The 25,367-nt window shown below is 39.4% G+C and overlaps 1 protein-coding gene across 5 annotated transcripts in view; it reads left to right on the plus strand.

The window, feature by feature from the left end:
* The window catches only part of KCNAB3 (potassium voltage-gated channel subfamily A regulatory beta subunit 3), a 1,202,467-nt gene that overhangs the window by 267,984 nt on the left and 909,116 nt on the right, over positions 1–25,367 (plus strand). The window contains exon 1 of one of the 5 annotated variants that reach the window (XM_044077293.1): positions 14,417–14,533. The exons of 3 other annotated variants lie outside the window; for them this stretch is intronic. The gene's annotated coding sequence lies outside the window, so the exon portion shown is untranslated. Of the gene's footprint in view, positions 1–14,416; positions 14,534–25,367 lie in introns of those variants that run through there. One more of the 5 variants, XM_044077292.1, reaches the window with a different exon arrangement.

Raw genomic sequence — 25,367 nt, forward strand, 5'->3', positions numbered from 1 at the left:
CCACAAATTTTATGAGGAAAAGACACAAAATAAAAATTAGGTAAATATCTGGACATTCTTTGAAAATCTGGACAGTTTAAAGGTATGGAGGTAAGAAACTTTTAATGCCTGGTATTATTAATTAAGTTTAATCATGTCTGTTTAAACCTACACTGCTTCTAAATATCTGTGTGTGTGTGTGTGTGTGTGTGTGTGTGTGTGTGTGTGTGTGTGTGTGTGTGTGTGTGTGTGTGCGTGTGTGTGTGTGTGTGTGTGTGTGTGTGTGTTTGTCTGTGAGAGATAATGTGTGTATAGATATTAAATAATTACCAGACATATTTTGGATGTAAAATACTTCCTCCAACATTTACATATACTACACTAAGTTTGAAGCATTAGGTGGAGGAAATATTTTACATCAAAAATATAAAAATTTATAACTGTATATGTGCATATGTGTGTGTATTAATTAAAAAAAATACAAGACAACATAACCCACTCTCTAAGCACAATAATGCCTCAAGGGTGTGTATTACTGTGTAAATGATGCCTTTCCAGGGGTGTAGAGGCCCTCCATCTGTGGCATTGCATTATTTACACAGTAACACACACTCTGTTGGACATTATTGCTTGCTTATTAATGTCTGTTCATATATATATTACGGAAAGTCTTTTTTCCTTGTGCCTCTGCTAAAAAGGTGTTTTTTTTTTTTTTTACTAAAACTAGTCAGACAAACCTGGTAAACAAAAATAAAATAAAAATATAAAAGTAACACTAAAGTGAAAATTTGGACTACTAAAACTTGAGCAACTCATATACCTAAACATCTTTTAAATTGACAGGCTTTATGAAGTAAACGTCATTGACTGGTGTTATTTCAGCTGTTTCACATTTAGTAAATTCAGACTGGAAATAGCAGATATATACAGTCCATATAATTTTGGTCTGTGAGAGGCCCCTACATGGGTTTATAATTGGGGTATTCTTTTTTGCTGTTTTCTTTTTAGCTAAATTTCCCTAAAGCTTTTGTACTTAGGGACATGCACCTCAGTCATGGTGCATGCCATAATGTCATGCAGTGCACCAGGAGCTTATAACTAGATCCTATGTCCACCATTTTACCCCAACCACCGAGTGAGTAATTTTAGAAAACCAGCAAAAAATGAAGTAAGTCCACAGAAGGGACAGCAAGAGAGTAGTTAGTAACTGCTGTGTAAGGTCCCCTCACAGCTCAACTCACATGGTTAGAAAATACTTTTTGTATTTGCTACTGAAGGCCATCAGAGTTGGGTATGTTGTTGGGAAGCACTCCAAGGAATGATAACATCTTCTGGGAGGCAGAAGCTTGGGGAGCAAGCAAAAGGAAGTCATAGAAAGTCAAATCCTGCCCAAAGGATACTGGTTCCTGAAGCCATGGGCAAAGCATTAATGTTAAAGGAAGGCAATACTTATGACCAAGAGGATAAGTATAATTGAGCCATACATGACCAAGTGGATGAAGCATGAATCAGAGACATTGTTGATGCAAATATTGGAATCATCCATGCTTCTTTTGGAATAGCTTTTGAACAGAACATTTTCTAACTTATGGTTTGTTACTTGATCCTAGAGATAAAGCAGTTAGCATTCTATTTTTGAGGGGTTTACTCAGAAACTACCAAACACTTTCTGCAATAGAGCAAAGGAGAGGAACAGTTGTTTTATTTTCTGGAAATGATGGTATTGCTTCAGGTAGCATGTGACCTTGTATTTTACATCTATTATGTGAAGGGCTCTTTTTATCCTAGTTTCTGTGTGCAGAGAGAGAAAAAGAAAAGCGGCAAGATACATTGGGTGACTTAAGTCATTTATACCTGTTAGCAGTCAGCTAATGAGATGCCAGATTCCTGAATACAGACAGGCTGGGCAGCAATTGCTTGGAACTGTCAGTCACAGTTGTATTTAAATATAAGAAACTGTTTTAAATTAAAGAAGTAAAGCAACTTTTGATGTACTTGTTAAATTTATTTTTTCACATTTAAGCTGCTTAAGAATATTACCAAATGCTGTAAAATCAATACTGAAATGCAGTTAAACACTAACAATAATGTTGTATGTGGTCAGCCTGTGAAGCACTGTAGGCTTGAATTACACAAAGCAGCTAGACAACTAGCACCGTAGGTGTGATGCAGAACAGAGTGCAGTCATACTCCAAACATGAATGAGTTAAACATAATTCTGACGTCACTTTTCTGAAAAATTGTAGTTGGTACTAAGAGCTGATCTTTATGAAAGACCAAATAAGGTTCCTTACAAACATGGGCTTTACACTTTAAAGATCCTGTTAGCAAATGTGATGGACACCAGGAAAAGCTATTTTTCAATAAATTAATTTCATATCTGCTGAATCGGTGGCTTGTAAAGAGGATAGACAATCATCTCCATAGCCATAGCAAGAACCCACCTTCTCTCCTCTCTCTTATATGCATCCCCCATACTTAACCTCAAAAAGTCAGAACTAAGTAAATTAGAATTATGTTATAATAAGATTGCAAAATTTGCAACAGACTCCACACATTCAGCCCATCACTGTCAATGCCTAAAAAATTTTTCTTGGTTGGAACTACCTCATATTATGATGTATAACCAGTTAATAATGGCTCACAAAATAATGCACAATCCTGACAACATACCTTCCCTAAAAAAATCTTCTACAACTCTACGCTGACATTCATACTCTTCAATCATCTAACAAACACTTACTCCAAGTAGCCAAAGTATCCAATACAGCAGGCAACTCTCTTTACTCTTTGTTGTTAAAAATTGGAATACCGTTCCACATAGTATTAGCTCCAAAAGCAATCTTAATTTCAAAACATTTCTCAAAAGACACTTATTTTAATCTTGGATTTGCACATGTAACACGCCATGTTATTAACTTAGCATTACTTATACAATTTGGCTGTACATACTAACTCTGTTAACATATCCCTTCTAGCAACACTACTTCTCTCTATGTAGTTACATTCCTATCTTCAGTTCTCACCACGGAAGTATTACTAACTATTCATTACTTTGCCTTAGTGATTCTCCTTACTTAATTTCCTAACTAATGTTATCTTCCTCCACATATATAAGTTCAACTATATATTTGTCTATATTCAAGTCTTGTTCTATTTGATACTATGTATATATTTTTGTTTTTAAATTTTTATCCTGTAAATGTCTTAACACTCATTTTTTGTCTATAATTTCTATTACTTGATGTGATGACTTTGTTTGTAAACTTAGGCTGGAGCTTTTCTCCCGGGCCTCTGCTGAAAATGGGCAATGTCCCAGTTGGACCATCCCGGTAAACAAATGTAAAATAAATAAATAAAATAAATCAATAAATCTCATCCACAAAATTCAGTAGTCATCCACCGAGGAGAGTGGTTCTTTAAAAGAAGTTAGAGATGCAAAACCTCTTTTATCAATTACTTAGTCAGCTGCTATTGGGCTGTCATCTTGCATCTCACAAAGCCATCCTTGTGGAAAACCAAAGGCCCATCTAAAGGTGTCCGAGGAAGAGCAGGATCAATTCACATTGTAAATTACTAAAATGGCACAAGATATCCCCAACACCAAGTGCTAAAGCATTTCTATTTTAGTAGGATCGTAAGATTGATGAGTGGAAGGCTTTCTAGCAGTTTCAGTTATCTAATAAAACTTCATGTGGGAGGTCTTGTGGGATGAAAAGCTATAAGTCAGTAGCCACTACCTGACATGGAACTAATTTTTACTTTAGGAACAGGATCGATTCCATTACTAGGGCCATGGGTTTTACTGTATTATCAGGCACCTGAGACCCTGAGATATTGCCTTTTCCACCCCTGAGGGGTAAAAAGAATGTGCTTAGGTTCTTCTTCTTCTTCTCCTTCTCTAAATTTAAACAGTTAGATATGAAATCAGAGTGGAATTTAGGGAAGACACAGAGGAATGTCTACCATCATGAAGGAGAGAACACATCCAACTTCATTAGGCAGAAGAGGAGAGGGCCACAGTCTCCCAGTTAGCAAAAGGTTGATCTCTGGGGTGCCTCATTCCCAAGCATTTTGGATTGCACTGCACTTGTGACTCCTCAACTCCAGCAGAACATGAAAAAGACAGTCAGGGAGTTTATGAGCATGCTCACCTTCCCAGCATGTGAATGTCTGAGCAAGTGATGCCAGGGTCTGTGGCTTAGTGCCAGACTAACATTACTGCTCTGGCCATGGGGTACAGTAAGTGCTAAGCTGTGCATTTAGACACAACTAGAGAGGTCATTTGTTACACTTAATTGGGGAGGTTTCAAGTCTCTGTTATCCCTTGAATACCAATGTCACAGGAAGCATAACCCCCAGCCACAGACTGAATATCCCGATTCCCTCTCCAGGGGTACTCACTTTCCTTATAAAACAGAGAACCTGAGATGGACTCACTATTATATCCATTTTCAGGACCTATAATGGGTTTGGCTGCAGGAAGTGTGGGGTGTGCTTACAATGGTAAGGATTGTCTACCACTTCAGGGCCCAGCAACAGAGTTGTGAGACCAGAGCAAGATGTCTTGAGTGTATGATGAGACTGCAGCCATGGACAACTCACAGTGCACATTAGTAGCCACATCCACAGGTATGCAGGAAACAAGACTGTGGCTGTGCTAAACCAAGAAGGAACTTGAGTGTCTTAGCTTGGATCCTCCAGTACTTTCTTATCCAAGATCCTTATGAAAGACCAAATAAGGTTCCTTAAAAACATGGGCTTTACACTTTAAAGATCCTGTTAACAAATGTGATGGACACATTTACCAAATGGCAGAAGTAGACAATTCTCCTATCAAGTCTGCCCTTTGAATGTAACATTCTGTGTCCCCTCCATCCCTAACTTCCCCCTGACCTTACTCCGTGTTCCCAATGCTCTTTTAAATGCCTCTGTGGATTCTCTCTCTCTCTCTCCCTCTCCACAGCTATTCTAGTAGTTTATTCCATGGATCCCCAGCCTTCTCCATGAAGAATTTCTTTCAGACGTCCAGGATTAGTAAGTCTCCACAAGCTGTTATGTGTAACCCCTCCTCAGCCTCTTTGTTGACCATGCAAGATGACCCCTAAGATGATATTGTGTACAATTATCATGTCTCTCTGTCTGTTTATGGTCTCAAGTGAGAAGATGTGTGCTCCTCTAGTTTCTGGTTTCTTTTATTCCACCCCACTCATCATTCTGGTGGCTTTCATTTGGGGTCCCACCAGTAGCCCAATAATTGTCTCCGCTTGTGTCCTCTGGAGCTGCACACATTTCTCAAGGTATGCCCTTACCACAAAATGCTGTAGTGAAAATATTACTGGATTGCTTCTGGAGTTTATACCCCAGAAGATGCATCTTAGCATTTTGCGTACTGCTGCTACTGCCCCCTTCTCTGATTCTGGTGGAATAGTTCAGATGTGATCAACACTTCTGACCATTTTTTGATTTCTTGCCATCAACTCATCCCCCCATTTACCGCTTCACACCACTGTTGCTGTGACATAAGTACAACACTTTAACACTTTACACCTTCTGCACTCAAGCTCAGCTGTCATCTTTCTACTCCAGCTAGTCAGCCTTTCCAAATCCTTCCTTATACTCTGTCCCACATCCTGAACTGCTCCATCTGTCTTTGTGTAATCAGTACAAATGAATGATCCTATGGCCTGGTCCCTGAGATCTGTCTGCAACAAACTCACTGAAGAGTACTGATCCCAGGACTGACTCCTACAGTACTCCTGTAGTCACCTTTCTAATTCCTGTCATTGCCCCTCTCATCAGAGGGAACTCCATTCCCTCATTCTTGGTTTTTACTCCAACTACCCCACATACACACTTTTCCTATTAGCCACTTGTTGGAATTAACTCAGAGACCATGCTGAAGTCTGGGTAAACTGCATGTGCATGTACTTCCCTATCAGGTTGACAAGTAACCCATTTATAAAAATGGATCATCTGATTTTACTGACAGTACTTTCTGCCTGTCTGTTTGACATGTGTTGGTTGCTGTCCTGGAGAGTATTGTGCACTAGGAACTCTGACAGCCTTCCCCTCAGGATTCCCTCTCCACGACTTTCCTACCAGTAAGAAAACAGCAGCGTAGCACCAAAGATTTTTCCTGCTTCCCATGTTTTACACAGGAATATATTTTGTTGAAGATCTATTTCAGCAGGTCTGGCAGCATGCTGACTAGATTCCTGAGGATTCTGGGAGGCAACCTATTGGGTCCTTCTATTTTTCTCCATAAAGAGCCCTTTAACCTCTCTTTCCTGTTATCTGCCCACTGCTGTCCTCTCCTTAACCTTGCTGGCCATTGCCCAGGCCTGGCATCTTCCTCATACTTTTGTTGTGAATATTGAAGAAAAGCATTCCTTCAGTATCACTGCCTTTTCCCAGCCTTCTGTGATTTCCCTTCCATCTTTGTTTAAACTGGCCAAGTCTGTCCCTCCTTTACTCTTTTCTGTTGTGTGACTAAAAGCCTTTGTTCCCAATCCTTGATCTCTTCTCCCAGTTACCTTCCAGCTTGCATCTCTTTTGCCCTCATCACCTTTGTTGCTGTTCTGATAGCTTCCTGGCCCCCATATGCCATATAGTTCCTTTCCACCTGTTGCATGCCAGATATTTTGTCTTTATAGTAAGCCCCACATATTGCCCTTTTCTCTTTTTTGCCTTTCTGCCTCCTCCTCACATATATCTTTAAACACTCTGTTGCCCACTGTGCAGACAGGAATGAAGAATGACAGTATGCAGTGCTGCCCTGCTGAATGCAGTCATCTGACATGGATTGAGGGGGTACTTCTTTCCTACTTTGTGAAGGGTTATAGGGCTTGCAGCCATGTAAATGTCCATACAGAAGATGATGCCAGGGAAACCACTGATGGCGCCACTAGTAGATAGTCATCCAAAGTGAAGAACACATACAGGTTATTTTGCTGCAGGGCCTCACTCACACATTGGTTGGCATCTTGATAAATAATTTTGAATGTACTGGAGGTGGCAGATGGCTGCACTTCCTGTTGTAACACTGCCCACCACGAACAGAAGGAAGGATCAAGGATTCCCTTCATAGTGACCCTAGACAATGATGTGCCAGTACTCATTTATTATCTCCATTTACACCATCCTTGAGTCCTGAAGCAATAGAGGCATGAAATCCTGGAGGGTCATGTGATTGTTGAAGTCAGTGAGAAACGGAATGCAAGGGAAATCTATAAACCCCTTTGGAACAAGAACACAATGACAGTAAAATCCATGGCCTCACTCCAAATGAGCAACAGCATCTACAGTTCCATTAAGAAGTAGAGTCTAGGCCTGCTTGAAGAGCTGTGTGGCAAATTTTCGGTCCTGCAGCAGATTGTGGAGGAAAACCCAAGAGCTCCATGATGCACTTATCCTCTGACAATCCTGGGAGTCTTATATGCTATAGAAGTGGGAGGAAACACTGCTTGATGTTTATCAGTCCTCCTCCATCAGTGAGGAGACTTCTTCTTTCATGAGGTTAACATGGCCTGGAAGAAGATGGGGGCCAAGAAGGTGCATAGGAGCCCTCCACCATAGTGTTGACCTGCTTCCTCTTATAGATGTTCTCAATGAGATCCTGAAACTGCTGACCAGAGAAGCTTCCCATTGAAGGAAACATATAGGATAGTGTACCTGAACTTTTTTGTGTTGGAGAATAGCCTGAGCTACACCATCTTGTGCAGACACACATCTGAGTCTGATGCTTACCAGTGGATCTGCCAATAGATGTAAAATTTACAGTGGACCACATGGTAGCTCAATGCCATGGGAAGGGTCTTAACCAGCAACTTTTTTGGGACTAGACTCAGTGAGGGCTAAAAGCTTTTCATGTGTTTGATCCATTAGGGAGCACTGGAATCTAAACAGGTAAGATAAACAGGTGAGAGATCCAGGCCTCATTATAGCATAGTAGAACATACTCCTGCACAGCCTGTTGATGACTTTAGACTCGTTATTAGATGGCAAGACGGCTAGATGCTGTCTCTTTGTTGACATTACGAGATTACTGCCTTCACTGGATTTTACTCAACACAGCTAGAGGCTAAAAGAGGAATGGAACTAAGCATCTGAATGGGGAGATGATAGGCGGTCCAAGTGGAAAAATGATAAAATTAGCAAGCAAATGAGAGAAGTGTTGCTGGAATTGAATTAATCCTCAAATCTTGGTGAATACCTTCATGTGGTGGACCCTGTTTTTCACAAAATCTCACCAACATGACACTGATATTGTATATAGACTGTATTTTATATAGCATATATCATAGACAGAAGTAGGATAAAAAATAAAAAAAGACAGCTGGGTGAACAAGTCCCAGGATAAAAAGTGTGTAACCATGATAGGTGCACTGATGCCAGGACTGGGAGAAATGACAGTGCAGAATCCTGATGACACAAAAACATTCCTCCAATGGGATTAAGCCAGGTTCAGGAGGAGGATGCCTTCCACCCCATCGTAGAAGGAAGTAGTACTCCACAAAAAACACAAAAATTGACAGGCCAAAAAAAGAGCCATAAATTTATTTATTTTTATTTTACATTTATTTTACATTTTTTATTTTACATTTGTTGACCGGGCTAGTCTAGCTGGATATATTTCCATTTTCAGTAGAGGCACGGGGAGAAAAGCTCCACATAAAACATAACAAGAGACATGATAATAATAACACATAGAATAAAAAGAAATAAAGAAAATTTGTAATAAAAATTGGTAATAATAATAAAAAATGGTGAATAAAATCAACAAAAATTAAGGCACATACTCAACAGTAGTCATGACTAGAGTTAAATCAGTTTCAAAGCATCTTACTTAATACAAACAGGCTATACCTTAAATCTTCTGCTATAAAAGATAAAAGTACAAGTGGGAGGAGAAGTAGGAGGAGTAGTGTTAGGTAAGATAAAGGGAGGAGACAGTAGTTAAGAAGTAAGAGAAGAAAGGAAAAGGACTAACAAGAGGAGATGGGAGAGGAGAGAGAAGTAGATCAGATCATCGAAGGACTGGAAGGAGAAAGAAAGGAAATTGCTAAGTATTACGCACAATGTAGGGTTAAAGGTCAGGTAGGGGGGAGAGAAATCAGTCTGGTGTATTACATGAGCAAAGCCAGTGATTTTGGAAGTACAGTTTGATTTGTTGTTTGAAGAGGGGTAGGGATGTGATTAGAGTTAGATCCCTAGGTAGCGAATTCCATACTCAGCCTACAGTATTAGTAAATAGAGAGTCACCAGCTAAGTTGTGAGCCTTTATAGGTTTGGTCCGGAATTTACAAGAGGAACGAAGGGAGGTAAGATTGTTATAAGGGAGTAAAAGCTGTGATAGTATAGGGGTGTTATCAGGTTGGTACAGAATTTTGTGGGCAATAGTAAGTTGTGAGATTATAATATAGTTTTGTAGTTCTAGCCAGCCTAAAAGTTTCAGGTTAAGGCAGTGATGGGTTCTGAAAGGGTTACCAGTGGTGAAGCGGGCAATGTTAGTGTAGCAAGTTGCTAGTTTGTTTAGGTTAGTTTTCTTGAGGTTAGTGAAGATAGGAGAGGCATAGAAGAGAGTAGATAAAAGATGGGAGTGGGCAATAGTAGCTCTAGCTGATGGGGTGAGGAATGGTTTAATACGATATAAGGATCCTATCTTTCTATTTACTGATTTGATAGTGTTGTTGATGTGTTGATCAAAAGAGAGATTGTTATCAATGGTTATTCCTAGCAGTTTAGTTGTAGAGTCAGGAGAGATGACAGTGTTGTTGTTTGACAAGATGGTGAAATTGAGTGGGGGGGTACGAATAGTGGGGGTGAAGAGAAGAAGTTTGTTTTTTTTAGCATTAAGGAGAAGGTATCGTCGAGTAAACCATGTTTTTACTGTGTTAAAGATATTTTGAGTTAGTGAGATTAGATCAGAGTAGGAGGAAGCTGAGAAATAATAGTGGAGTCGTCTGCATATTGAATACAGGTGGCTTGAGGAATTACAGAGTGGAGATCATTAATGTAGAGGGAGAAGAGAAGTGGACCAAGAATAGAGCCCTGAGGCACCCCAATAGAAATGGGCAGTAAGGAGGAGATGTGGTTGTCCCAGAGAACGGCTTGTTGTCTGTTGCTGAGATAAGACCTAAACCATTTGATGGGAAGAGTATCAAATGAGAGGGATTCAAGGATGTTAATTAAGGAACAGTGGTTAACCATGTCAAATGCCTTTGAGAGGTCAATAGAGCAGAAGAGTAAAGATTATTGTTGCGATTGCTGTTAATGGTATCTACAAAGGAAAGGAGAGGAGAGCAGTGGTGGTGCTATGGTGGTGTCTAAAGCCATGTTGACAGTTAGCTATAATATTGTGTAAAGAGAGATACTGTACAAGTTGCTGATGAATACATTTCTCCATAATCTTTGCTAAAGGTGAGAGAAGGGCAATAGGTCTAAAGTTGGAGTAGTCAATAGAGTTACCGCCTTTGTGTAGTGGGATAATATGAGATACTTTCCAGATATCAGGGATGGTTCCCTCTTGGATGGTCCTATTTATGAGTATAGCTATTGGGTATGCAATTTCTTTGGCTGCCTTTTGCAGAAAAAGGGAAGGGAGTTTGTCAGCAGAGGGGGTACAGGGTTTCAGTGTAAAAATAAGTCTATAGATGAAAGAGGTAGAGATAGGTTGTAGAGAGAAGTTGTAAGAAGAGTCTACTAGATTGTTTGGAGGATAGAAGTTATTAGTGTTCAGTTGTTTAGCAAGAGATTGAATAGTTTCAGTAAAGAAAGAGTTAAAAGCATTTGCAGTTTGGTGAGGGGTGTATGGACTATTGAGGATTATAAAGAAATTATGTACTCTTACTATTATACAAGAAACCCAGAATTTCCAGATAAAATATGTTCATAAAGGTTGAGAGAAATTAGAAAAAAGGAAAATACTTTCAAAAGAAAAAAACTGTCAAAAGATTAAAATGCAAATTTGTATTCATTAATACAACAGATTCATGAAAAAACATTACATAGACCAAGAAACTTTGGGCCATTTGGAAAAAGAAGCAATTGAGGAAGTGCAAAAATATAAACAATAAAACATAATTTTTGAAAGGTCTTAAAAAGGAACGTGATCATGGGAAAGAAAGAGAGATATGGTACAATATCTATGCAAAGGAGAAAGCCAAACTAATCAATAGAAAAAAAAGCAACTCCAAAGATATTTGAGGAGAAATATATGCAAAGGCACTCAGATATGGAAAATTTCACAATACAAAATATATCACAAAGGGGGAATGTAGAACAGAAGATTAATAAAGTAGAAGTTAAATAAATAGAAGTTGAAGTAATGGGATACCTGCAAAGTGAAGGATTTAGTGTAGAAAGGCTAATATAGGTTATGTCACAGCATGATGGAACAATAAGTCCCCAAACAGTTGGAGTGGGAAACATCTGAAGAAGAAATATGGACATAGGAAAGAAAAAGATACTTAATATGGTGCAGTATTTATGGAAAAGAGAAAGCAAAACTAATCAATACAAAAAAGCAGCACCAAAAATATTTGAAGAGACATATAGGCAAAGACATCTGGATATGGAAAATTTTATAATACAAAAAGAAGAACACAGAGCGGGGAATAGAAAAGAAGATTAGTAATGGAGAAGTTAAAAAAATAGAAGCTGAAGTATGGATTACCTGCAAAGTGAAAGATGTAGAGTAGAACATCTAACTCTGGTATGTCACAACATGATGGAAGAGTGAGTCCCCAAATTAAGGAGAAACAGGTGGAATGGAAAGCATCTAATTAGTTGCTACATAAAGATACTCTGGAGCAGCTTTCAGCAGGAAACCAGTACAAAAGTTCAGTTGGACTTGCACAGCAAAGAAAGGAGCAAGAAATGGTGGTAACTCTTACTCAGTCAATGTTATGGAGTGATAGGCCATTGAGGTCTCATATAAAGGAGCAATGAATGACACAGAATGGAGCTGAAATTAATATATTACAGGAAGATGTTTTGCAACTTTCTGTAGTATGACCACAGGAAAGAGGTAATAAAGAATGTGCCCTCGGTTTAGAAGAAAAAGATCTAAGGGAAGAGATGTTTGATTTAATAGAGCTGTATAGACATATTAAGTCTGATGAAAAAAGATTATAGAAAGCCAATAAGGCCCAAAATGTTTGAAGTCTGATAAATCAAATGAACACAGTAATCAAGACCAATCACAAAAATTCATGGGATATAACAGAAGTAAATATGATATATTACTGTGCAGCTAAAGTAATAACAGATATTTACACTCAACCTTTTCATCAAGTATACAATCATTTATTTAAAAGAGGCAGTAGTGTTTAGGGCATGATTGTTCACCATCATTTCTCTTTACCTGAAGTATCTTTGGTTAAAAAAACCTCAAAATATGGGTTTGATACCGTGTGGCAAACTTATAGTACTGTATAATAATACTGTGTGTTCAAATGTGAGGACCTTTACTCAACGATTACTTTTAGGCCCAATGATGTATTCTGTTGCAATACTGAGGGCATTATTTATGTACTGAGATGTGATTTAGTTTGTTTTATGTCGGGAAGACTAAAAGGGGCCTTCAAGGTAAGGTTGCAGGAACACTTAAGAGATGTTAAGAATAAAAAACGGAAAGTCCTTTAGCTGGTGGGGATGGTAGTTGTTTAAGAGGTAATATTTTAGAAAAGGTTAAAGTATTTTATGGTGTGGATTTAAAAAATAAATTGCTGTCTAAGGAAGCTGTTTTTATTTTAAAATATGGTACACTGTCCCCTACTGGTCAGAATGATGAATGCAATTGGAAATTAAATGTGTGATTTTATTGGATGTTATTTAATTGTATTAATTAATGTTTTATGGCTGTTAGTAATTAAGTGTTTTTTGTAGAATGTTGAGATAACTCTTGAAAGGCCAGTGGCCGAGGTGCTAGAGACACAAACTTTTTTTGTTTTAATAAAAGTTTGGATTTGCTGACTTCATGGTTATCTATAAACCAATTTGGTCTTCTACTTCTAACTTACAGTTTTGGCTAATTCACTGCCCCCAAAATGTATTGTATCAGTTGGACAGGAAAAGAAGAAAAATGCTTCACATTTATCAAATTATATATAAAAATCAGTGTATACTAAGATTATATATTCCTCATTCTGAAGGAGATTTAGATCATCTCAAAATTGATTACACATATAAATCTGCAAAATTAGGACTGCATACATATCTACTGACCTCACTAGATCCAAACAAATTGAAAGTTTTGAGAAATGAAGAGAACAAATCTTAGATGACTTCCCTGCTTAGTGTAGCAGAAGCATATCTGTGTCAAGAGGAATGGAAAACAAACCAAAAGTAGATAAAAATCAGGCAGTGACTGAATATGCCAAAAAAAAAAAAGAAAGAATATAAGAAGGATCATATGAGATGGCAAGAAATGTGGAAAAGTCATAAATATAGTTGTAAGTACAGAAAAATCCTGGGCCATTCTCATGTAGATCAGGATCTGATGCAGGAATGGCTAAGGAGAGGTGAATTTAAACCAAAAGATGAAAGATTGGTATTGGTGGCCCCAGATATTGGACTAAGTGCACATTGATTTAGAAAGTCCATTGAACATGTGGGAGAAACCGACAAATGCAGGTTCTGTAAAACAGAATTGGAAACAGTCGCACATCTTGTTGCGATATACTAATGGTAGAGGGTCTGTATACTGAAAGGCATAATAATGTGGCAAGACTGTTGCATTGAGGATTGTGTAGAAAGTGCAATTCTGAAGTAGCTGAGAAGCATTGGAAACATGAGCCACAAAGCATTATAGAGAATGAAAAAGTTTATTACATGGATTACCCATTAGCAACAGTTCAAAAAATTGTTGCGAGAAAAGCAACTATAGTAGTCCATGTAAAGAAGAGAAAAGTCAGCACTGATAGGAAACCAAACTCGTGGTGAAATTAACCTAGGTGATTAAACACCAAAGACTGAAGCAATTTTGATTTTATGAACTTTATGTTTTGCCCTGAAAGCCTAAGCATTTGGAGAAATGAAACTAAATGTGATTAACACTTTGAATTGTTGAATATCGTCTCCATTTTATGGCCAGTGATTATATTGAATTTTTTCCTTATCTGTACATGAGATGGCACTTGCAGGCCCATACAATGGGTAGTACTTAATTCAATTTGTTTGTTTGTCTGGCTTTAATCTTCCTCATACTTAACATTGATATTAATCTCCTACGGTTTACCTTTAGTACAGCAAATTGCACTCAGGTGAATGCACTATGTTCAAAAGTTCATTTTCAAATTATGAGAAACTCGAAATGACTATGTGCGAATGACTAAAGGTGGAAAGCGCCATACCATTCACACATTTAACATCTGCAGTCAATCAGTACGACCTTAAGTACGGTCGCATACGTAAATACGTAGTTTCCGCATTCTGTCTTACAATTACAATTCAGTGTACCTGGTGGAGTTGGTGCAAGTTTAAAGTGTGTATTCCCTCATTCAGGATTATTTTGTGGACGAGATAACCATTGAAATATGGAGGTATGAAGGTCTGTAGAGAGTAAGCTCCCTGTAGTATGTATATAAGGTTACCTGCCCCTGATATTGGAAAGCAAGATTTCTCATGAAGTATGCATTCAAAGTGTAATATATTGCTATATGAGAAAACTGCATTAAGTAACAAGGCTGTTTAGTATAGTATGTTTAAATTCCGGCAGGAAAAAAACCGAAGCAGATGTGCATGAATGTAATTTGAATGACATTATACCTGTACTGTAAGTGCTATTATGTGAGATTTAGTGTTGTTCCACAGAATAGTGAATGTGCTGTTAAATGTCTTTCAGGTTGGGGAAGGTGAATCACAGGAATATGCGCCGGGTACGTTTACTACTGTGTCCAGTACAAGCAGGATGCAAAAGGGATGGGAATTGCTAATAGTAGACGGGTATCAGGACTACCAGGAGTGTGTACAGGTTAAGCAGTACTGGTGTTGTACACGTAAAAATAAAGAAAGATGTAAGGGTAGATGTGTAACGGAATCAGACATAAATGGCTATAGACTTATTAAGAGCAATCCCCATTACCATGCACCTGATGTGTTACAAGGGGAGGTAATGAGAGTGAAAGATCAACTTAAACGTTGTGCAGAGCAGACTGTAGATGACCCATGCAAGATAGTGGCAGAAGTGCTAGCCAGTACATCTGCAGATGTAGTAAATGAGTTACAAAATACTAGTGCCCTGAAGCAGAGGTACAAGCAAAAGGTGGCCATGTTCAAGGATTTCCATTCCCTGAGGGAGTTGACAGCAGAAATTCTACCATTGAAGAGTGGTTCATTTATTATAAAACATAACGCAGATACGCCTAGTGACAGCAATGTTGTGATATGTACAAGAGACAATTTGAGTATGATGTGTGAGTCAGAATATATAATGGCAAATGGTGCCTTTCCTGTCAGCACAAGTGAATGCAGACAGATATATACTTTACATTCTGCACTGAATAGTGGTGAGAGCAAAAAGTTGGTACCTGTGGTGTATGGGATTCTGCCCAGTAAAACTGAAGAGTGTTATGACACCTTTTGGGGTTTAATACTGGAATTGTGCAATGAAAATGATCTCCGACTGTTGCCTAACATGGTTTTGACAGATTTTGAACATGCTGCGGTAAATTCTATTAGGAAGCATCCAATGTTATGCAAGGAAATATCTGCATTAGCGTTTGTTGCACCTACGGATATTAATAGTACATTTGCAGAAATCGAAGCTGACATGCCAGAGGAGGGTAAGCCACTGTGTACCTTTTTTAAGGAAACCTACATCTATGGCAGGCCACGTAAGTATGGTATGCGTGGGAATCCATCAGAGAGATTGCCCCCTTTGTTCAGTAGCTCCTTCTGGAACCAACATGATACCTGTGGAATGGGATACCCTCGTAGTCAGAATGCAGTAGAGGGATGTCACAGGAGACTACGTAGTCTAATGGGAAAGAAAACTCTGTACCTGCTTGAAATTTTACATTCAGTACAGCTGGAGCAGAACCATGTGGATGATCTAAGGCATAGGCACTTGCTATGTCTGCCTTCCTCCCCAAAACGGAGAAGATTGCTTGACAAAGAATCTACCTTTACTAACCTGCTGGCTAAAAGGACTGAGTTCACTGCTAGGGGATTTGTCAAGTTGGTTGCAAAATATTGCTCTTTTTCATAGAAATACAGACGTTGCTATACTGTACATGTCAGGTATGTAATTTCATGGTGATGTCATGGATATATTCCTTATATAAAAGCATATTTATTCAGTGAATGGCTCCTTTGGGACCACAGAACATTATATGGAGCACTCATTGGACGTTTGCATTTCTTTCAAGGTTTGGTTGATTTTGGTCTGTTTGGAAGCACGGGAAATCGGGCACAGTGGTGTAGTTCGAAAAATGTAAAAAAAAATATAACACTATATGATTTTCGACATTTTTCAAAATTCACGGTTTTATTTTTGCTATTACGAGTCGCTCATATGATAGTTTGTAATTGCCGGTTTCGCTCCTATGAAGGTAAACCTCTCCTACTATATGTATGACACTCTGGTTGCTATCTTCTACCAGATTTATGACCTCCCCTAAGGCTACTCTGCTACATTGACTTCTAGAATTGTTCTTCTATGAATGCAAAGAAGGACATTAACTATGTCTGAGCTTAGGCCTTTAACTAGTGCTCTTCAGAGACATCCCTTTATAAATCTTCAGCTGTTACAAGGTATGTTTTATCAGCTTCTCACTTCTTTAGTATTTGTCAGAGATGTCATGCCATGAATTACTTTTACCTTTATATGATCAAGTGATATCTTTCTGCCTGAGAAAATGAATCCATACAAATCGGGTGTAGTCTTGTACAAAAGCCACAAATCTCCATGTTAAAGGTAAATCCACTCTCTACAGTGTTAGTAATCTCATCAGTATTCATTCTGTTATGCTCCTTTTAATTTTCCCTTCATATTTTAACATCATTGCTATAGTCCCTAACAATTGTCATTCATCTTATTACTTACTGTATCACATGCCCAAAAACTCCAGATATTGCCTAATCCCAAATATTAGTCTCCTGTACCCCACTGGTCCTAAATGAGTGGAAGGATGAGAATATTTCTTGTCTCTGACTGTAGTTCATGTTATTGGTAACTTGATTGTAAGTTCTCGTTGCAAAGCACCATTATTACCCTCATTTCACTTATGTCATCTATAGTGGAGCTCAGGTGTCTTTCTCTCTGCATTGCTGTGTTTTCCACTTGCATGTCAACGCAAAATTCACATCTCATTAGGCTCCTTAGGTTTGGGGATATCCCGATATCAATAATTTACTTGAGATCAAGGAATATGATTGATGCAGTGTTCTTGGTCTTAGAGAGAACATTACGAACCTGTTCCCTAGTGATTGTAGGGGGACTTGTATTTGATAATATTTCCTGAGGGAAGGTTGAGGGGGAGAGAGGAGTAAAGCTGGACGTGAATTTATCAGCCAGGAGGTTTGCTATATTTTCTGGCTCAGTGTAGGTGGCTCCATTTAAAAGGAGCTCTGCACACAATTGTGTATTGCCTTTGAGGTTGCAGACATAGCTAAAGAATGCTTTGTGGTTGTCCTTGGCCTGGGAGGCCAAATTTACCACAAATTTGGCTTTGGTAGACTTTATTTGTCCTCTGAGGTATTTGCTTAGTTTGGTGAGAGTGCTTTCATCCTGCTGGGTGCTGCACCTCCTAATTTTTGCCATGATTTTCTTCCTGTTATGCATCCGATTGAATTTGTGATTCCACCATGGTGGCTTGTTTTTTGAGTTAGTTCTGTACTTCTTCCTGGTGGGGACAGCTGCCTCTATGCAGCTATTAACATGCTTGTACAGGCTTTCTGTGAACAGTTCTGCATAGGAAGAAGTGTTCTCAGGGTTTATGGGGGCTTAAAATTTTGCCAGGTTCTCACTAAATAGCAGGAGGCTAGCCTTAGAATAGTTCCTGAATATTCCAGGTTTAGTTGAGGGTCCAGGTTTTATTTTTACTTCAAAGGAGACCATTTTGTGGTCTTAACTTACCAGGAAAGGCATTACAGTAGGGGGTGTGCAGCAGTCTCCCATATTAGCAAGGACCAGATCCAGTATGGTTGCATCCCTGGTTAGTGTATTGACTATCTGGTCCAGGGAGTTTCTGTTTACAAAATCCAGGAATCTTCTGTGCATGTATGTTTGGTGTCTTATAGGATTCCCAGTTAATAGAGAGCTAATGAAAGTCACCCATGAATATGGTATTGGGTTGGATGGTTAGTATTTCTATTAAGTTTAAATGCAAGGTATGGGTTTCCTTTGTCATAGAGGGGGATCTATAGCTTGCAAGGAAGTGATACTGGATTTTACCTATGGTGATTTGAACATGGGGCAGCTCAAATGCATTGTCCTGTTTGACCAGCCTTGAAGTGTATTTATTTTTGATGTAAATAGAGACACTTCCATTTTTAGTTCCTGCCTGTGAAGTAGCTGGTCTAAATGTGTGGAAGGCATTATAACCTTGCACTGTTTGTGTGCTCTCCGCAGCTTTAAACCACGTTTCAGTGACTGCACAGACATTGCCATTCTCTAGGGTCAAAAGAGCTTCTAGGGAATGGAGTTTTTTATTTATACTCCTAGCACCGAGCAGTAATACCCTTAGATTTTCTTGGTTTTGATTTACTATGTCAAAAGTACTTTCAGTTTGGCATTGCCTAAAAAGGCACTATGGGGGAAGACAATGTTTTAGTTAATATTCAGAAGCCTAGAGGGGAGAGGTGCAGACCATCCCTGGCAAAACAGCATACATTCATACATACATACAAATATTTCAGGCACGGGCATTAAACCCCTTCTAGCTTGCCAATATGCCAAAACACTTGTTCCCATAATAAATGTCCAGGCTGTTCTTAAAAATATCTAAACTAGTACTTACTTTAATGTAATTTGGTAGTCTGTTCCAAGCATCAGCTACTCTGTCAGAGAACCAATTAGTACATTTCTCATTCCTATAGACTCTTCTACATAGGTTATCTGACGATTCTCTAGCACTTTTTGATAACCTCAAACATTCCCAAAGGTAGTTGTCCCTAAATATCCTATATACCTGACTAAGATCTCCTCTTGTATATCTCTGAGACGCTGTACAAGTTCAGATATTTTAGTCTTTTATAATAACTTAGATTTTCACATCCATGTATGCCATTAGTAGCAGCATGGCGTGTTGACCGCCTCCTTCCATGCTGACAAGTATTGCACCCCCTTAGAATGACACCAGAAACTAAGCCAATTATTAAAGTCAATCATCTTTTGTTCATATTGTGGCATCTTCCTTGGAGAAGGTAAAATGCTGCTTAATGCTAGGCTCATACCAGCCTGAGACACATATTCCAAGAGCTCCATGATGTCTCTCTTCATATAGTCTAGAGAGGTATGTCTCAGGTCATTTACTAACACATGGACTATGACTGAGTCATATTGGTAATTGTGAGCCAATGACCTGAGTGTATGCATAATGTGATGGATCCTAGACCCTGATAAGCAACTGACCGTAACTTTCTCCTCACTCAGCCTGGTGAGAGGGACATCAGTGTGTCTCATGATAGAATCTCCAATGACTAAAATGTTGGATTTTGTAGTGACTTGCCTTATGGGCTTAGAGGTAGAGGCTCCATGAGATGTAGCTCCATGTGTTGATGTGGGTGTTGTTCTGAAAGAGCGTATTTGGGGTTGCTGAGGGTATTTCTTATGTGTACTTCATCTAGGAGGTCTTTGTGGTTTAGGAAGGTTACATGTAAGTGCCTCAGCATATGTGGGTCTATATGTCCGCTTTGAATTGTGCGTGATGGGTGCAGCATGTGTACTACTGACAACCTTACTGATATTAGGAGTGCTTTTATGTGAGAGCTTTGCCTCCAGTGACATTGTGTAAATACATCTCTCACATACCATATCAGTTTGTTTGAGAATTAACTGGTTGTCAGTAAACATGAGCCAATTTCTGCATTGCCTCAGAATGCCCATATCCACCAAGCTGGAACGGAGACAGTAGGAAAAGTTCATATCCATGGCAACAGACCCTTTTTTATTGATTAGATTGTTGGAGTGAGACTATATTGATATCAGCCAGGAGATTTGCTATATCACTGTCAGGAGTATCTGGTTTGCAACTATGTGGACAGTGCTTGTAACTGCAAACCGGTGTATATCAGATCATCGAAACGGCTCATTATCGAATGCTGTAACGTTGAACTGCAAAACTCGAACCCTAACAATATTGAAACCTCAAAACAGTGAATTTTTTCCCAGGGAAAAAATTTGCTGTTCCGAGAAACACACAGACACACCGACTACATCTAACCCTACACTACACTGCACATACACTATCTATCCACTTACCTTAACCCAGACCCTAAGGTCCATCACTATCGCACACTCACCTCACCTGCACCTTAACCCTAACTCACTTAACCCGCCCCTAACTCCAAATTCTCACTATTGCACACTCACCCGCGCCCTAGCCCTAACTCACTTAACCCGCCCCTAACCCCAAATTCTATCACAATCACACACTTACCTGACCCGTGCCCTAACCCAAACGTCCACACAGTCACACACTTACCTTAACCCAACCCGTAACTTTCCACCGCATCGCTGAAAACAGCGAAGCCACAACAACGGCCAACCGAATTCTTTCCCTAGGAAAGAATTCGGTTTTGTGCAGCTTCACTGTTTTCAGTGTTCGCGATATTGGGTTCGATATTAGATCATTCAAAATTCTGCCTTTTCGATCTAATATAGACCTACTGCAAACTAGTTGTCCTGTGTACAAGTAGGCATTGGAGAAATTTCAATTGTGCTTTTACAAGAAAATACCACTCAAGGTGTCTGAATCAGTACAGAGCACTGCCAAACACTTGAAGGGAAACTAATACATAGACCCTGAAAATTTAAGGATGAAATATTTAGATAGATATTCTGAAGTTAGAAACAAATCAAGCAGTACTTACTGAAAAATAATTAGCTTGTCAAGAATGATGAAAAGAGGGGAGAAACATGAATGGCTACTGCCTGGTTACTCCTAATGCTGGTCTCCCAAAAGCTTCACTCTGCTGGGATACAATGCTCCTTTGCTTCTTCTCTCACCCGAAGCAAAATGTTAGTAGCAATCCAAAGAAGAGAAGCAGGCCACAGCCTGTTTGGTGATCCACAGTCTTGTCCCAGATTTCTTGTTGATGCCTCAAACACTCACTCTCCAACCAGAAACACTCGGGAATCAATGCACTCTGCTCCTTCTAACACCACAATTAGAATATAAGCACAGATTCCAAGCTGTCACCTATAAAGCAGTTATTAGGCTGGTGATCAGCAGTCTCCAGGAAATATAATTATATGAATTTCTTTTGAAGTGTTACATGTTTTGCAGGTATACTAGCCAGCCTTAGCTTGCCTAAATGCTTGGCAGGCAAGAAACTGCAGGTGTGAAAGGGCACTTTTGTTTTACTAGTAGTGCCTTTCTTTTATTTTTTACTTGTTTTGTGGGCTTTTGCCTAAATCGACCCTTGTGAGCATTTCCTTGCTTTGTCACATTCCTGAGGCTAATGGTATCTCATATATACATTGTGAAGCTGCCTCATGCATTAATACAATGTTTTCCCAAATATGTATTTCTGTGTCATTACCTGACAACTGTGAAAAGTAGAGCCAAAAAAATTGTTATAGTTGAAATGAAATTAAAGTTAAGCCTTCAGGTTCAAAACTTTCAAATTGTAAACATTGATTTAGATTGTTTAGATTGAGAAAGCTTTGCTTTGTCGTTTGGTCATAAAATATCAACAACTCAACTTTCAACTTTTTTTTATCATTGTTGCTGTAACTGTGACTACAGTGACATATGTGCCATTTACTCTGCTGTCATATACCAGTGAAGGGGAACTGTATTTTTAGTCTGTATGTCAGATTACTTAACAAGGTTTAACAGTATTACTGTATAATTTCATATGTTTATACTAGGCTAATGACCACCAGGACCTTTATAAGTCTAGCTACACTACCCAACCCATTTGTGTCCCTATATATCATGGGTGTTTATTAGGAGTGGGTATGCTAGGAAGTTTCTAGAGGTTATGTGGAGGATATGGTAGTTTGTGCATATTTAGCATCTGCCTCTGTCTGTTAGAGACATGGGGGTCAGACCCTGGATGGATTTCTAGTTTCCCATGCAATGGTCTAGGTTACGCTTAAATAGGATTAAGGCTGGATTCTGCTTCCCTTGGATGGGGATCCTGTTCTAGAGCACGGGAATCCTCTGAGACACATATCTATCTTGTCAACATGTCCTATTTATGTTGCAAGCAAAATTTATTTAAATCCTTGACTCTAGTGGTTCTGATGCTGTTTGAGTTGCAGGTGTGCAAAAGGTCCATCAGAGCTGGATTCGAGGCTGCCTTGATTGCCTCTCAATAACTTGTTGGAGACTGAGTATAGTGTCAGAGTTTTAAGGTCATCTGTACAGGACAATGTGTTTATACCATGGATTATTCTGGGTACTGGGTCAACTTTAGGAGTGTCTTATTAATGGATTTAGAGACCAGTTGGCATAATGGTTAAGATCTTTGCCTCCTATGCACAAGGTACAAGGTTCGAGCCTGACCTCCGGTCAAAATCTGTATGAAGTTTGCACGTTCTCCCTGTGTCTTTGTGGGGTTCTTCCCACCTCTGAAAAACATGCTGAATGTTTCCATCTCAAACTCACCAGTGAATGGAGCTGTGGGCAGCAACAAAGACTCTCTACATGGTGCCCTATAGGGGGAAGAGTTGTACAGAGCAACCACTTTGGGCATGTACTGTGGTGCACAGTATCCAGAAAATAGGAGAACATAGATCACAGACTGCGTGCCGGCTAGCTAGTGGATGGCATAAAATATGGCTCTAGGTGATTCAGTCATGTTGACAAATGTCAAAAACGGGCAGCCTTTACCTCCGAGAAGCGGATACCAAAAAGGAGGGGTCTCAACATGGAGCTCTGAAGTACCCCACTGGTGAATAGTCTCTTAGTGGAGGTGGTCTCACCAATCCTGACTTTCTGGGTCCTGTCTGTGAGCTAGCTGGCAATCCAGTGAGTTAAGCAGGGGTTTAAGCTCAGTTGTGTGAGTTTGTCAACTATACCCAAGTGGGGTGTTGTATCGAACACCTTAGCCATGTCCAGATAGGAAGTATGCACTTTTTATGCCTCATCCATCACCTTGGTAACCTTCTTAAAGAAGTTCACCAGGTGTAGTAGGCATGACTTTCCCATGACAAAGCCAAAGTGGATTAGGTCCAGTGTCTGAAGGTTGCCTATATCTTTGTTGAAAATTTCCATGATCACTCATTTCATGGCTTTGAATTTTACACCAGTCAGACTAATGGGTCTGTAGTTTCCAGGGGTCTGTTGCTAGTCCACCCTTGTGAAGTGGGAGAACCATTGTAGTTCCCCATTCTCATGGTAGAAAGCCTTTATTTCTAGCTATAGTTGCAAAGTGATTCCAGCGGTCACATTTCAAGGTATTTAGGGGGCATCCTAGGATATTATCATGGACCATTGAGGCTGAGGCTTTGACTTCAGTGAGTGCCAGCAAGGCAGGTTATGCTAGCAGATATTTCATGGCTGGCAGCAGGGTGGGGAAGTAGGAGGGGTGAAGTTTAAGCTGAATTTTTCAGCCAGGTCTGCTCAGTGAAGATGGCACCATTGACCACCAGTTTAGCACACTGCTGTGTACTACGATTGAGGTTCTGGATATAAATGTAGAAGGCCTTGTGGTTGTGTACAACTTGAGAGGCTATCTTTGCCTTAATTAACCTCCTTTTACTTAATTAGTCCTATTGGGTTTCCTGTTAATTTAGACAGCTTTTATCATTATGGAGTTGCTGTTCCTCATTTTAACCATGACTTTTTTCCTTTTGTTATATACCCTACTAAGGTTAGGATTCCACCAGTGTGGTTTCATTTTAGAGTTTGTTTTGGGCTTACTTCTAGTATGTACAGCAATCTGTACAGAGTCATTTACATTGTTGTACAGGGTCTCTGTGAACAATTCTGCAGAGGTTGCTGTGAACTCAGGGTTAGTAGGGGCACTGAATTTTGATAAGCTAGTGCTTAATGGGACATAGTTTACTTTGAAATAGTTCCTAACTGTTACAGGGTTTGCTGAGGCTGCACATCTGATTTTTATTTTGAAGAAGACAGCTTTATGGTCTGACCTGAAAAGTGAGCACTGGGGGATGTGCAGTGCTGTCCCATATTCATGAGTACCAGATCCAGTATGTTTGAAACTGTGGTGGGTGTGCACACTTACCTGGTCAAGGATATTTGTGTTAATAAAGTCGAGGAATTGTTGTACTTGTGAGTTTGAGACAGTGTATGTTTCTAAGTCTGTAGATGGACAGTTAGTCTCCCATTAATAGGGTGTTTGGTTTAATGGTGAGTGTATCAAGTAGCTCTAGGTGTGAGCAGTCAGATTATTGGGACATAGATGGTGACCTGTATGCTACTGTATGGGCTTTGTCTGTGGTGATTTGCATGTTGATAAACTTCAGGGCATCATCCTGTTTAACCCCCTAGAGGTACACTTGTTGGTAATGTAGATCAAGACTCCTCCATCTTTTGTCCCTGTCTGTGCAACTGATGGTCTTATTGCATGAAAAGCACTGAAGCCTTGCACTACCAGAGCATTTTTAGGATATTTTAACCATGGCTTAGTAACTACACAGATGTCTGTATTCCCCAAAGTGAGGAGAGCTTGTAGGATGTGGAGTTTCTTGTTTAAGCTCCTAGCTTTGAGCAGTAGCACCTTTAGGTTTCTTTCAGTTTTATTTGCTATATCGGTAGGTTTGCCAGGTTGGCATTGCCTAAAAAGGCTCTAAGGGGGTGGATAAAGTTTTAGCCAATATTCACAAACCAAAGGGGGACAGGTGCAGACCATCCTTTGCAAAGCAATGTGATTTGTTAACCATGTTCTCCCAAGATGACCAATATTAAATCCTCCTGGAAAAGACAACAAAACACATTAACTCCCACATGGACTATGAGCGAATCATACTGGTACCCTAGTGACTGGAGTGCATACATAACTTACCAGATCCCGGCTCCAGATAAACAACTAACCGTTATCTTTTCCTTGTTCAGTCTGGCTAATGGGGCATCTGTATGTTGTACAATTGAGTCCCTTATGACAAGAGTCCTACGTATTGTATTTGCATGCCTTTCGAACTTTGCTCTTGGGAATCCACTGGGTGTAGGCATGTGTGTGGTGTTTGGCAAATGCTTTAGAGATTTCTGAGGATAGGAATTGCGATTTATAGGCTGCACACCCCCTAC

The sequence above is a fragment of the Protopterus annectens genome, chromosome 7.part0 (genome assembly GCF_019279795.1).
Source record: "Protopterus annectens isolate FY-2018-M chromosome 7.part0, PAN1.0, whole genome shotgun sequence".
In the NCBI taxonomy this organism is placed as follows: Eukaryota; Metazoa; Chordata; order Ceratodontiformes; family Protopteridae; genus Protopterus; species Protopterus annectens.